The sequence below is a fragment of the Spermophilus citellus genome, assembly GCF_964194105.1.
Source record: "Spermophilus citellus genome assembly, chromosome: 3".
NCBI lineage: Eukaryota > Metazoa > Chordata > Mammalia > Rodentia > Sciuridae > Spermophilus > Spermophilus citellus.
The window spans coordinates 9422969-9437945 of NC_138184.1; positions in this window are offsets into that span (position 1 = coordinate 9422969).

Genomic DNA, 14977 nt, shown 5'->3' on the forward strand with positions numbered 1-14977 from the left:
GATTGAACCCTTGGCCTTGTGCATGAGAGCACTCTACCAACTGAGCTAAATTCCCAGCCCCTAGACATGTTTTTTTTTTTAATAATTTTTAAAAAATAAATTTATTTTTTTAATTGTAGTTGGACACAATGCCTTTATTTTATTTATTTATTTTTATGTGGTGCTGAGGATTGAACCCAGGGCCCTGCATATCTATTGCATGCTTACCACTGATCCTCAACCCCAACCCCCATAAAGGTTTATGAAACACTGAGAAAACCATAATCCTCATATATTGCCTTCCCAGTTCCCACAATTTTCCCTATTTCTTTTCTTCCTCTCCTCTACCACGGAGGCCTTCCTTTTCCTCTTCCTCCTCCTCTTCGTCCTCCTCCTCTTCTTCCTCCTCCTCCTCCTTCTTCCTTCTCTCTCTCTCTCTCTCTCTCATTTTGGTGCTGGTACGGTGGATTGAATGCATACTAGTCAAGTGAGCTCATGCTACTACTGAACTACACCCAAGCCTAGTTTCCTCTATTAATATCTGTGGAATATTTGTTACAATTGATAAATCAGTATTGATTGACATAGCATCACAACCAAAGTCCAAAATTTGTTGGAGTTCAATCTCTGTGTTGTACATTATTTGGATTTTGCCAAATGTATAACTTTAGGTATCCATGACTGTAGTGTATAAAATAGTTTCACTGCCCTAAGCTTCTCTGTGTACCCCCTAGTAATACTTCCCTCCATCCCCTTCAGAAACAACTGGTCTGGGGCTGGGGATGTGGCTCAAGCGGTAGCGCACTCGCCTGGCATGCGTGCGCCTGGGTTCGATCCTCAGCACCACATACAAAGATGTTGTGTCCGCCGAAAACTAAAAAAAAAAATAAATAAATATTAAAATTCTCTCTCTCTCTCTCTCTCTCTCTCTCTCTCATCTCTCTCTCTAAAAAAAAAAAAGAAAGAAAGAAAGAAACAACTGGTCATTTATTCTCTCTATAGTTTGCATTTTCCAGAATGTCATATACTTGGAATTATACAGCACATAGACTTCAGATTGACTGTTTGAACTTAGCAAAATGGCATTTAAGATTCCACCATGTCGGCTGGGGATGTGGCTCAAGCGGTAGCGTGCTCGCCTGGCATGCGTGTGGCCTGGGTTCGATCCTCAGCACCACATGCGAACAAAGATGTTGTGTCCGCCGAAAACTAAAAAATAAATATTAAAAAAATTCTCTCTCTCTCTCTTTTAAAAAAAAGTATATTAAAAAAAAGATTCCACCATGTCTTTTTGTGTCTATTGTTCATTTTTTAAAAATATTTTTTTAGTTGTAGATGAACACAATACCTTTATTTTATTTATTTTTATGTGGTGCTGAGGATCACACTCAGTGCCTCATACATGCGAGGCAAGTGCTCTGCCACTGAGCTACAACCCCAGCCCTTGTTCATTTATTTTTATTTTGGAATATATTCCATTGTCTGGATGTTTCAGTTTGTTTACCCATTCACATATGAAAGGCCATCTCGACTACTTTGGAGCTGAATTGGTTTGGCAGATGGCTCTTAAAGGCACAGCCAGCTGGGCCTGTAGCAGGTAGTGACCACTAGAGGGAAACAGAGTCCTTCATTCTCTCTACCCTGGTAGATGTAAGACATTTCTTTCTTTTTTGGTGGTGGTAGGGGGAGAGTTTACCCGGAATTGAACTCAGGGACACTTGACCACTGAGCCACATCCCCACCCCTATTTTGATTTTTATGTAAAGACAGGGTCTCACTGAGTTGCTTAGTTTCTTGCTGTTGCGGAGGCTGGCTTTAATTTTGCAATCCGCCTAATTTAGCCTCCCAAACTGCTGGGATTACAGTATGTAATCCCAACGTGCCTGGCAAATGTAAGCCATTTCTTGCTGATCTAGACTTGATTCTGGTATTTGCTCTGAGCTAGACATTTGTGGGAAAAAGATAAATTGGACTGACTTTCTTTGATGTAAATACCAGGATTTCATGACTAGATGTTTCCTTGAAATTGACTACAGTTTTCTTACTTCATCATTTATTGAGCTTGTCTAGACTAACAACTTGTCCCAAAGAAGCTAACAGAAATGCCAGGGGCTGGGGATGTGGCTCAAGTGGTAGCGCGCTCGTCTGGCATGCGTGCGGCCCGGGTTCGATCCTCAGCACCACATACCAACAAACTTGTTGTGTCTGCCAATAACTAAAAAAATAAATAAATATTTAAAAAAAACCAAAAACTTAAAAAAAAAAAAAAGAAATGCCAGCTGGACTGTTTAGCTATAGAGATGAGAGTGCGGACATCAAGGAGAAAAAGCTGCCCTAAGTCCTGATTTACTAGGAGGGCAATGCCAGGCAGCCCCTTGCCCAGGCATACTTGGCCTGGTTGAATGAGAAACCAGGGGACTCAGTACAAAGTGGAATCACTTGGTGTATTAAGTTCATTTCCCATTACTGTAATGAAATACCTGAGGCTGAAGACTTTATAAAGAAAAGAGATTTAGCTAGGCATCGTGGTACAAGCCTGTAATGCCAGCAACTTGGGAGACTGGGGAAGGAGGATCACAAGTTTGATGTCATCCTCAACAACTTAGTGAGGCCCTAAGTGACTCAGTGAGACCCTTTCTCCAAAAAAAGTGTGTGTGGGGGGGGTGGCACTGAGGATGAGGCTCAGTTGTAGAGTGCCCATAGGTTCATACCCTACTACCAAAAAAAATTTAAAAAAGAAATAAAAGAAGTTTATTTAGCTCAGTTTTTGAGGCCAAGATCCAGGATCAGGCGACCCCATCAATTCATCCTTTGGTTATGACCTCCTTGGCTGGATTGCATCATGGTGGAAGCATGTACAAGAGAAAGAGATCACATGCCAAGACAGAAGCCAGAAGGAAATGGGATCCCACAGTCCCTTCTGAGGTAAGCATCCCAATGACCTAACAACCTCTCCCCAGCTCCTCCACCCCCAGCATCACCACACCGAAGACCAAGCTTCCAACATGTGAAACTTTGGGGGCACACATTCAAACCATACCCAAACATCAGTATTTAGGAAACATGCTTTCTCACTCTAGTCAGAGGGACTTACCTCAAGAGGATGTATCCCCTGTCCAGTGATGTGTTGTTATTTTTAATTTTTTTTAAGTTGTCAATGGACCTTTTATTTATTTATTTATATGCATGTGGTACTTAAGATTAAATGCAGGACCTCACACATGCCAGGCATCCCTCTACCACTGAGCCCCAATTCCAGCTCCCCAGTGATGTGTTGAGCAGTTGTTGCCAGCTGAAGATGGAACTTTCTCCTAGTGTATAGGGAGCGTTCCTCAGGAAGCCTCAGACATGGGTATGCACAGCCACCTGAGCAGTGTTCATCATTGCCATCACCAAAGCACTGTAATGCAGATATTTACAGATACTGATCAGGTTTCGGGTTTTGTTTTGCTTTGTTTTGTACATTGAACCCAAGGGTGCTTTTTCAGACAGGGCCTCCCTATGTTATCACACTGAGTTGCCACAGCTTGCTTTGAACTTGCAATCTTCCTGCCTCAGCCTCCTGAGTCTCTGGGATTATGGGCATGTGCCACAACATGCAGTCAGAAAATATTTTTTTTAATTTTTATTTTTTTTAAAGAGAGAGAGAGAGAGGGAATTTTTTAATATTTATTTTTTAGTTTTCGGCAGACACAACATCTTTGTATGTGGTTCTAAGGATCGAACCTGGGCCGCATGCATGCCAGGCGAGCACGCTACCACTTGAGCCACATCCCCAACCCCAGAAAATATTTTTAAATTGAGCGTTCTTTTGAGACTACAGAGAAGTCTCCAAAGTTGTATAATAGATGGTCACATATCTATCTCAACTCCTTGAGGCATGGCTTTTTTCTTAAAAACAAAAAACCAGGGGCTGGGGCTGTAGCTCAGGGGTAGAATACTTGCCTAGCAAGTGCTAGGTTTGGTTCTCAACACCACATATAAATAAATAAAGGTCCATCAACAAACTAAAAATAAATAAATAAATAGAAACCCAAAGAACTCAAGGAGTGGAAGGAGGAGAGGGAGGGTGGAAATGTTGGAGAGTGATATTGGTTAAATTTTATTATTATATTGTGTGCATGTATAAATATGTAATAACAAATCCCTTCATTATATACAGCTTTTATGCACCAATAAAAATGTAGGGGACAGAACAAGGGGCTGTGGGTGTGTCCCAATGGACCATGCACAGGTCCTGGGTTTCATCCCCAGCACCACAAAAACAAACAGAAACCCAAAGACCAAATGAGAGACTTACATGCAAGTGCCACTGGCCATGTGTAATAGAACTGTACACATGCACTGGGCTTTGGTCACAGATTGGGCCCAACACACCCAGATGCACAGGTGCAGCTATTTGCTGAGAGAAGATGGCAAATGAAGACCACTTGCAATAAACCTTTTTTTTTTTTTTTTTTTTTTTGGTGTACTGAGCATTGAACTAAGGGGCATATTACCATTGACCACCATCCCCAATCTTTTTTTTTTGTACCAAGGATTGAACTCGGGAGCACTTAACCACTGAGACACATCCCCTTTATATTTATTTAGAAATAGGGTCTCACTGAGTTGCTGAGCCCCAATCCTTTTTATTTTGAGACGGAGTCTTGCTAAGTTGCCGAGGGTCTCACCAAATTGCTGAGGCTGGCCTCCAACTTGTGACCCTCCTCCTGCAGCCTCCCAAGTCGCTGGTATCACAAGCACGTACCACTGTGTCTGCATTGAGGCTCTGATTTTAGAAGCAAGAAATGCTGTTTTTGCAATAATAATAATAATAATAATATACATACATGAAAGCATACATATATTTTTGTCTTTCCATTCTATTGGAAATTTTAAGTTGAAAGAAAAATCTAGAACTGGGCTTCTAAGGGAGTCTGAAAAGCAGTTCTGTGATATTCAATTCTACCACAACAAAGGGACCAGCAGATGATCCTTACATGGAAAGAAGTCTTTGAGCTGTTGAAAAAGCAGCAGTCCTGCCAGGGATGACCACACGTGCACCAGGGCTGCTGCCTGATTGATGCTGTCTTAACTCCATTCTGTCACATGGAACCCGGAACTGACCTCAAAGGGCTAAGGAGGAGAATGTCTTAATAGGGATCTCCCTATCCCCTCGATTTTGAAACAGCCCATAAATACTGATGTCATGATCTAGGACAGATGAAAATTCTCAAGAAGGGTGCAATGGTGCACAACTGTAATCTCTGTGACTCGGAGCCTAGTCAGGAGGATCACAAGTTTGGAACCAGCCTTAGCAATTTAAGGATGCCCTGCTTCAAGAAAAAAGAAAAAGAAAGAAAACAAAAGTACTGGTTATGGCTCATAATGCCCTGGGTTCAATCCCCAGTACAAAAATAAATACAAAACCAACACATACACACAAACACACACACACACACACACACACACATACACACACACACACGAGTTTTCCAAATTTTCTGGGGTGATCAGATAAATAGTCAATTTTTTATTATCTTGGGTGGATTATGTCCATTTGGAAGTTAGTACCATCTCTCAGTTGGCATCTGGGGTTGGTGGTAAGGACCTAAGCAACAGTGGAAATTAGAATGGTCTGGATTGATTGCTGTTTAGGACTTTTTTTCTTTTTTTTAATTTTAAAAAAAATTTTTTTTTCTTTTTTTAAATTTGCTATCCTCCAGCCTCAGCCTCCCAAGTAACTGGAATTACAGGCATGTGCTACAGAACCTGGCTTTTCTTTTTCATTCCCTTTTCTATTTTCCCTTCCTTTTTTTCTTTTCCTGTGGTACTGGAGACTGAATCCAGGAGTGCTTTTTCACAGAGCCATGTTTCCTAGCCCTTTTTATCTATTTTGAGACTGGGTTTCACTAAATTGCCCAGGATGATATCAATCTTGTGATCCTCCTGCCTCCTGAGGAGCTACACCACAGACACTGGCTTTTCTGCCTTTAATAGTGAACATCCTAAGGGTGTGAGGTGGAAGATATACATGAGTTGTTTTTTTTTTTTTAAAGAGAGAGGAAAGAGAGAGAGAGAGAGAGAGAGAGAGAGAGAGAGAGAGAGAATTTATTTATTTATTTATTTATTTTAGTTCTCGGCGGACACAACATCTTTGTTGGTATGTGGTGCTGATGAGGATCGAACCCGGGCCGCACGCATGCCAGGCGAGCGCACTGCCTCTTGAGCCACATCCCCCTATACATGAGTTTTAGGAGGTTGCTTCTGCCTTCTTAGAAGTGTATCTTGTGTCTGTAAAGTCATTAGAAAATTTGGTGATCAGCCCCAGGGGAAAGAAACAACCAGATGAGCCCAGAACAAGATAACTTCCTCCGGGGCCAACAGAAACACTGAAGCCCAGACTGGCTGAGTTCCCCTTTCTGAAGGGAGCAAATCTGAAGGTGATGTTTACAGAACCCCAGCTTAGCTAGAGACAACTTCTCATTACTCTAGTTCAGGGTTGGACAACCTGTTCTGCCACAATTTCACAGAAACCATCCAGGCTTGCTTAACTTGTGCTTCAGAGTGGGGTCAGAGGGACAAAGGAAGGAGAATGTATAAGGAGAGACAAAAGAGGAGGTAGAGAGAGAGGGTAGGACAGCTGCTGGGTTCTATCATGCCCAGATCCTACTTCAGGATCTGTTTGCCACCAGTGTGGGTCCATTCAAACCCTGGGCTAGGTGACAAATCATTCTTGCTATGGCCTTCCCAGAAATGGGTAAAGTAGTAGAAGGGTTAGAAAGTAACTTAAATCATGATTGAGTGATTTTGCCCTCCTGGGGATTTCCGGTCATGTGTGGAGATATTTTTGATTGTCACAACCTGAACCAGTCCACTTTTTATTACTATAATGAAATACTTGGAACTTTATAAAGAAAACAGGTTTATTGAGCTCATAGTTCTAGAGGTCTAAGGGCACAGCGTCAGCATCCCCTCAGCTCTGGTGAGGATCTCACAGTGGAGAAGGACAAATCACATGAGCAAGACAGAAAGCCACAGTGTGACACCATGGACTCTGTGAGGAGCCACGGAAACCACATTACTCCCTTCCTAGGCCACAACCTCAATGACTTAAGGGCCTCCCACTAAGCTCCACCTCTTAAAAAATTTTTTTTTAGTTGTTGATGGACGTTTATTTTATTTTATTTATTTATATGTGGTGCTGAGAATCAAACCCAGTGCCTCACATATGTGGGGCAAATGCTCTACCACTGAGCCACCACCCCAGCCCTAAACCCCACCTCTTAATATCACACTAAGGATCAAACATCCAACACATGAACTCTTTGGGTACATACTCAAACTATATCCAAACTACAGCACAATGGGTTTTTTGGGAGGAGGGATGGTGTTTCTGTCCTTTGAGGAGTTGAGGTCAGTGTGGCTGCTTAATATCCTACAATGATCAGGACAGCCTACAACAGCAAATTATCTGTCCCCAGTTATCAGTAGTACTGAGGTTAAGAGCCCTGGCCTTATACTGTGCACGGTGGTGGTGGTACATGCCTTTAATCCCAGTGGTTAAGGAGGCTGATACAGGAGGATTGTGAGTTCAAAGCCAGCCTCAGCAACGGTGAGATGCAAAGCAACTTAACGAAACCCTGTCTCTAAATAAAATACAAAATAGGGCTGGGGATGAGGCTCAGTGATGGAGTGCTTCTGAGTTCAATTCCTAGTACCCCCTCCCCCAAAAAAAGAATCCTAGCATTACCAAATTATATTGCTATGTTGAATACATATATAAATATATAACAACAAATCCCACCATTATGTGCATCTATAATGTACCAAAAAAAGATGTGGGGGAAAGGAAAAAACCTGTCCTTAGATCCTCTCAGACCCAACCCTTGGGAAAATAATGTAGGAAATGTGGGTCAAATCTCATACACAATTCCTAAATATTTTCTCTACACAGAATGGGAGAAAAGCTACATTTCTAGGTGTTTTCAGTTTATACTCTGCTACATTCTTTTCTGTTTAGTTTTGTTTGGCCCTGGGAATTGAACCTACCGTTTGGTTCATACTAAGCACATGCTCTACCACTGAGCTGCTCCCGCAGCTTATTATATTTTTCAAAACAGCTAGAAGAAAGGATTGTGAATGTTCCCAGAACAAATAAAATAAATTATAAACATTTTTTGGGGGTGGGCTACCAGGATTGAACTCAGGGGCACTCAACCACTGAGCCACATCCCTAGCCCTATTTGGTCTTTTAGCGACAGGGTCTCACTGAGTTGCTTAGCACCTTGCTTTTGCTGAGGCTGGCTTTGAACTTTCGATCCTGTTTCTCAGCCTCTCGACCTGCTGGGATTACAAGCATGAACTACCATGCCCACCAAATTATAAACTTTTTGAGATGGTGGATATGTTAATTAACCTGATTTGTTCTCTCTGTTTTTATATGTGTTGAAGTATCACATTGTACCCCATAAATATGTACAATAATTGTGTATCAATGGAAGAAAACCCATTCGGTTTCCTTCCTTTTTAATGCTGAGTTGTATTCCCACTTGGAATTTATCTAGTCATCCTTAATAGACACATGGGTGGCTTCTTCTTCTTTTTTTTTTTTTTTTTTCTTTTGGTACTGGGGATGTAACCCAGGGACACTTTACCACTGAACCACATCCCTAGCCTCCCCATTATTAATTAATTAATTAATTTATTTTTTTTTTAAAGAGAGAGTGAGAGAGGAGAGAGAGAGAGAGAATTTTTTTTTTAATATTTATTTTTTAGTTCTCGACGGACACAACATCTTTGTTGGTATGTGGTGCTGAGGATCGAACCCAGGCCGCACGCATGGCAGGCGAGCGCGCTACCGCTTGAGCCACATCCCCAGCCCTTATTTTTATTTTTAATGTTACTTTAATTTTTAAAAAATTATACATAGCATAATACCTTTATTTTTCTTATTTATTTTTATGCAGTGCTGAGGACTGAACCCAGTGCCTCACACATGCTGGGCAACTGCTCTACCACTGATCTACAAACCCAGCACCCTTAGTCCTTTTTAATTTTTATAAATTTTATGTTAAGAGAGGCTCCTGCTAAGTTGCCCAGTCCTCAAACTTGATCCTTTTGCCTTAACCTCCTGAGAAGCTAGGATTACAGGTGTGTGCTTCTTCCATGTATAACATATTCATGTATCTGTTCAAGCCAACAGTGGTGATCATTAGCAAAATGATAGTATAGTATTAGAGTTAGAATATTGACACTGATATAATTCACTGATCTTGTTCAGATATTTTCATTTTTACTTGTTCTCATTTGTATATGTATGTATGTGTAAACTTCTTTATAATCTAACCATTTGTATTGGTTTGCATATTCACCATCATAGTCAAAATACCACTGTCCCAACCCCTCAAGAATCACTCTCCTTTTAGGCATGGTGGTGCATGCCTGTAATGCCAGCAATTCAGGAGGCTGAGACAAGAAGGATCACAATTTCAAAGACAGCCTCAGTAACTTAGCGAGGCCCTAAGCAAATCAGAAAGATCTGGTCTCAAAAACTAACAAGGACTGGAGATCAGGCTATGGTACAGTGCCGTTGGATTCAACTCCCAGGAAAAATAAGTAAATAAATAATAGGTAAATTTAAAAAGATCACTTTCCTGCCTTTTCACAACCACACCCATTTCCCTCTTGGCAATTCCTACTCTATCTTTTGTTTTGTTACTAGGATTGAACCCAAGGGTTCTTAACCACCTTTTTTTTTTTTTTTTTTAAAGAACGGGTTCCATTTTTTTTTTTTTGAGAGAGAGAGAGAGAGAGAGAGAGAGAGAGAGAGAGAGAGAATTTTTAATATTTATTTATTTTTTAATTCTCGGCGGACACAACATCTTTGTTGGTATGTGGTGCTGAGGATCGAACCCGGGCCGCACGCATACCAGGCGAGCGTGCTACCGCTTGAGCCACATCCCCAGCCCTTTTTTAAAAATTTTAATTAAAAAATATTTTTAGTTATACATGACAATAGAATGTATTTTAGCAGAATATACCTACATAAAGTATAACTTATTCTATTTAGGTCCTCTTTTTAAAATTTGAGACAGGGTCTTGCAAAGTTGCTTAGGGCCTCATTGCCTTTGAACTCACGATCCTCCTGCCTCAGCCTCCCAAGTTACTGGGATCACAGGCGTGCGTGCACCACCATGCCCTACTCTGTCTTGTTTTGAAAATGTTACCATTTCAAAAATGTTATATGGATGTAGTCAGATAGTATGTAACCCTTTAGGGTTTATTTGTTTTTCCCCCTCTGCAAAATTCCACAGCAATTCATTTACCTGGGCGGTGGTGTGTTTCAATATCCCCTTTTATTTTGGAATGGTAGTCCATGGAATGTATGGCTCTTGATTTGTTGAACCATTCACCTACTAAAGGATACCTGGACTCATTCCAGGCTTTGAATATTAAAGATAAAGCTGCTGTGGGTATTCATATGCACGTTTTTTTTAGTTGTTGATGGACCTTTATTTTATTCATTTATTTACACTCAGTGCTGACAATTGAACCCAGTGCCTCACACATGTGAGGAAAGTGCTTTACCACTGAGTGACCACCTCAGCCCTCATATGCAGGTTTCTGTGTGAACATTAAGTTTTCCTTTTTTGGGGGCTGGGGACATAGCTCAGTTGGTAGAGTGCTTGCCTTGCATGCTCAACGCTCTGGGTTCAATCCTTAGCACCATCACCAAAAAATAAAAAGTTTTCCCTTTACTGCTGGGTGTGGTGATGAATGCCTACAAACCCAGCACCTCTGGAGGCTGAGGTAGGAGGATCACAAGTTCATGACCAGCCTCAGCAACCTAGCAAGGCCCTGTCTCAAAAGAAAACAAAAGGGCTAGAGAAGTGGCTCTGTGGTTAGGCACCCCTGCCTTCAGTCCTTGGTACCAAAAAACAAACAAACAAACAAAAAAACCCCTTCTTTTTTCTGGGATAAATGCCCAAGAGTACAATTGTTGCATCCTGCTATAATTGTGGTTTAGTTTTTTCCGGAAAGTATTAGAGTATTTTCCAGAGTGGCTGTACCATTTTATAATCTCCCAACGTATTCTATTTGTGTTCCAGTTTTCCCACATCCTTACCAGTATTTGGCATTGTTGTGTTTGTTTGTTTGTTCGGTTTGGTTTGGTGCCAGGGCCTTGCTATGTTGCCCATACTGGCCTCAAACTCCTGTACTCAAGTGATCCTTCTGCCTCTGCCTCTCACATTGCGGGGATAGTTTGGTGCTACCACATTCAACTAAATTGTTTATTTTAGTCATTCTGATAGGTGTATAATGATCGCTCATTGTGTTTTGTTTTTATTTGCAGTACTGTGGCTTAAACCTAAGGCTTTGTATATGTCAGACAAGTACTCAACTGCTGAGCTACATTCCCAGAACTTTTTTTTTTTTTTAAAGAGAGAGACAGACAGACAGAAAGAGAGAATTTTTAATATTTATTTTAGTTTTCGGCAGACACAACATCTTTGTTTGTATGTGGTGCTGAGGATTGAACCCGGGCCGCACGCATGCCAGGTGAGTGCGCTACTGCTTGAGCCACATCCCCAGCCCAGAACTTTTAATTTCTAATTAAATTAATTAATTAATGAATTTATGGTACCAGGGATTGAACTGAGGGGCACTCGACCACTGAGCCACGTCCCCAGCCTTATTTTGTATTTTATTTAGAGACAGAGTCTCACTAAGTTGCTGAGGCTGGCTTTGGACCTGCGATCCTCCTGTCTCAGACTCCCAAGGGGTTGGGATTACAGACATGCAACACTCCGCCTGGCTGTTTTTATGTTTAAGATAGGGTCTTGCTAGCTTGCTGAGACTGGCTTCGAATTTTCAATCATTCTGCTTCAACCTCCTGAGTAGCTAGGAGTACAGTGTGACCACCTCTCTCCACTCATTGTGGTTTAATTTGCATTTCCCAGTGGCTGATGATGCTGAACATCATTGCATGTACTTATTTGCCATCTGTCTATACTCTTTGGTGAAACACCTAAATGTATAAAGTCTAGCCAAAGTGTGTGTATGTTTACTATGTATATTTTTATTTATAAAATATTTATTATATAATTTAAAATTTTATTTATTTTTTCAGGACCAGGGATGGAACCCAGGGGTGTTCTACCATTGAGCTACAAGCCCAGCCCTTTTAATTTACTTTTTATTTTAAGAAATGGTCTTGCTAATTTGCCCATTTCTTCTTGACCTTGTGATATTCCTGCTTTAGCCTCCTTAATAGCTGAAATTACAGTTTTTTTTATTTTTTTAGTTGTAGATGGACAGAATGCTTTTATTTTATGTATTTGTTCTAATTTGTTATACACGACAGCAGAATGCATTTCAATTCTTAGTACACAAATGGAGCACAATTTTACATTTCTCTGGTTGTACACAAAGTAGTCACACCATTTGTGTCATTATACATGTACCTAGGGTAATGATGTCTATCTCATTCCACCATCTTTCCTACCCCTTTGCCCTATCCAAAGTTCCTCCATTCCTCCCACGCCCCCTCCTCCGTTTTTATGTGGTGCTAAGGATCGAACCTAGTGCCTCACTCGTGAGGCAAGAGCTCTGCCAGTGAGCTATAGTCCTAGCCGAGTTGTGTGTTCTTATACATAGCTAAATTTCACTTTTTTGGTTTTATTTATTTATTTTTGGTATCAGGGATTGAACCCAGGGGCATTTAACCACTGACAACACCAGCCCTCTTTTATATTTTGAGACAGGGTCTTGTTAAGTTGCTAAGAACCTTGATAAGTTGCTGAGGATGGCTTTAGGAACTTGTGATCCTCCTGCCTCAGCCTCCCAAATTGCTGGGATTATAGGTATGCACCATTGCATTCAACTTCACTTACTTTAGGAAACAAATTTTTTTTCTTTAGTTATAGATGGACACAGTACCTTTGTTTTTATTTGTTTTTATGTAGTGCTGAGGATTGAACTTAGTGCCTCACACATATTAGGCAAGCTACAACCCCAGCAGCTTTGCTTACTCTTGATGAAGGCCCAAAGTGTCATATCAGAACTAGTGACTTAGAAGTGCTTAATAAATTCAACATAAGATAAAACATAGTAGAATTAAGATAAAACACCTACAGCTAGGGGAAGCTCACTGGTGGAGTGTGTGCTCAGCATGTACAAGGCCCTGGGTTTGGTTCCCAGAACCCAAAAAACATTAAAAAAAAAGCTACAAAAATATGACTGTTGGACCAGCTAGTTCAACTCACCTGTGGATGGTGGGATAGGGTGCTTTAGCATAAACACAGTGTGACATGCCAGTTCTCTACTGAGTTGTGTTAAAACTACAACTACATGTTGAGGGAAATCTATTGCCCTGAGTTTCTGCTTTGGAAGGACGACTTCTTGCTTTGGGCACCAAACATTTTTTAAAAATGTTTTTCTTAGTGCATTATCATTATGCCTAATAGTGGGGTTGATTCTGACATATTCCTGAATATATTTAACATGGGTCAGTTTCAGTCCTTAGTAATTGCCCTTGAACCTTATATATTAATAGTCAGTTTAGGGAAATTTTTTTTTGTGTGTGTGCACGAGGCCAATATGTTTCACAAATACATGCATGATTGGTTAATAAAAAAGTGATTTTATGTTTCCAGGAAGATCTGAGCTGGTTGCTGTGGCGCATGCCTGTCATTCCAGTGGCCAGGGGCTGAGGCAGGAGGATTGCAAGTTCAAAGCTAGTCTCAGCAATTTAGAGAGGCCATAAGCAATTTATTGAGACACTATGTTGAAGTAAAAAGGGCTGTGGATGTGGCTCAGGGTTAAGTACCCCTGGGTTAAATTACCCATAACCTACCCCCCAAAAAAGGAAGATCTGAAAATATTACTGAAAAATTATTCATCTCAGCAGAGGAGGATGCAGTTTATATTTTTTGGCGCTAGACTTAGATGAGCTTTTTATTTCAAGCTCTCAATGTTGAGTCATCAAGAGGAATCCATTCTTCCCTAAGATGGTTCATTTTATGTACCAACTTGACTAGGTTATGGTACCCAGTAATTTCTAAACACCGGTCTGGATGTTGTTGTGAAAATACTTTTAAAGATGTGATTGAGGAACTGGGTGTGGTGGCAGAACCCTATAATCCCAGTGGTTCAAGAGACTAAGGCAGGAGGATCACAGGTTCAAGGGCAATTTAGCCAGACCCTGTCTCAGTATAAAAAAAATTAAAAGGGCTGGGGATATATTCAGTGATAGAGCACCCCTGGGTTCAATCCCCAGAACCACCCCCCACCCCAAATATGATTGAGGGATGGAGACATAGCTTAGTGGCAGAGCCCTTGCCTAGCTGTGGAAAGTCCTGGGTTCTATCTCCAGCACTGAAAAACAAAACGGATGTGGTAACATTTTTTATTTTTGCATTTTGTAGTAGTACTGAAGATTGTACCCAGTGGTGCTCTAACACCAAAATGCATCCCTAGTCCTTTTATCTCAAAGTTGCTAAGGCTGGCCTCAAACTTGCAAACTTTCTGCCTCAGCCTCCAGAATTTCTGGTATTATAGATGTGTGCCAACATGCCCAGCTTTTGTGGGAATTTACCAGAGTCCCAAGAGAACCACATTAATCCCCCCCCCCCCGGCCCAGTACTTGGGGTTAAATCCAGGGGCACTGTACCACTGAGCTACATCCTCAGCCCTGTTTTTATTTTTGAGACAGAGTCTCACAAAATTGCCCATGCTTGCCTCAAGCTTTCAATCCTCCTGCTTCTGCCTCCCATGTCACTGGGATTACCTGTGTGTGCCACCAAGCCTGACTATGTTAATCCCCTTATGAGGGCAGTACCCCCGATGACCTAATTACCTTGCATTAGGCCACACCTCACAAGGGACCAAGCTTCCAACACTTGAATCTGTGGGGGGACACACTCAAACCATATCCAAATCACAGCAGAGGTCAACCCAACAACTCAATCTCAGGAAGGCCCCATATTATGATCTCATTCCACCCAGGGTTTTT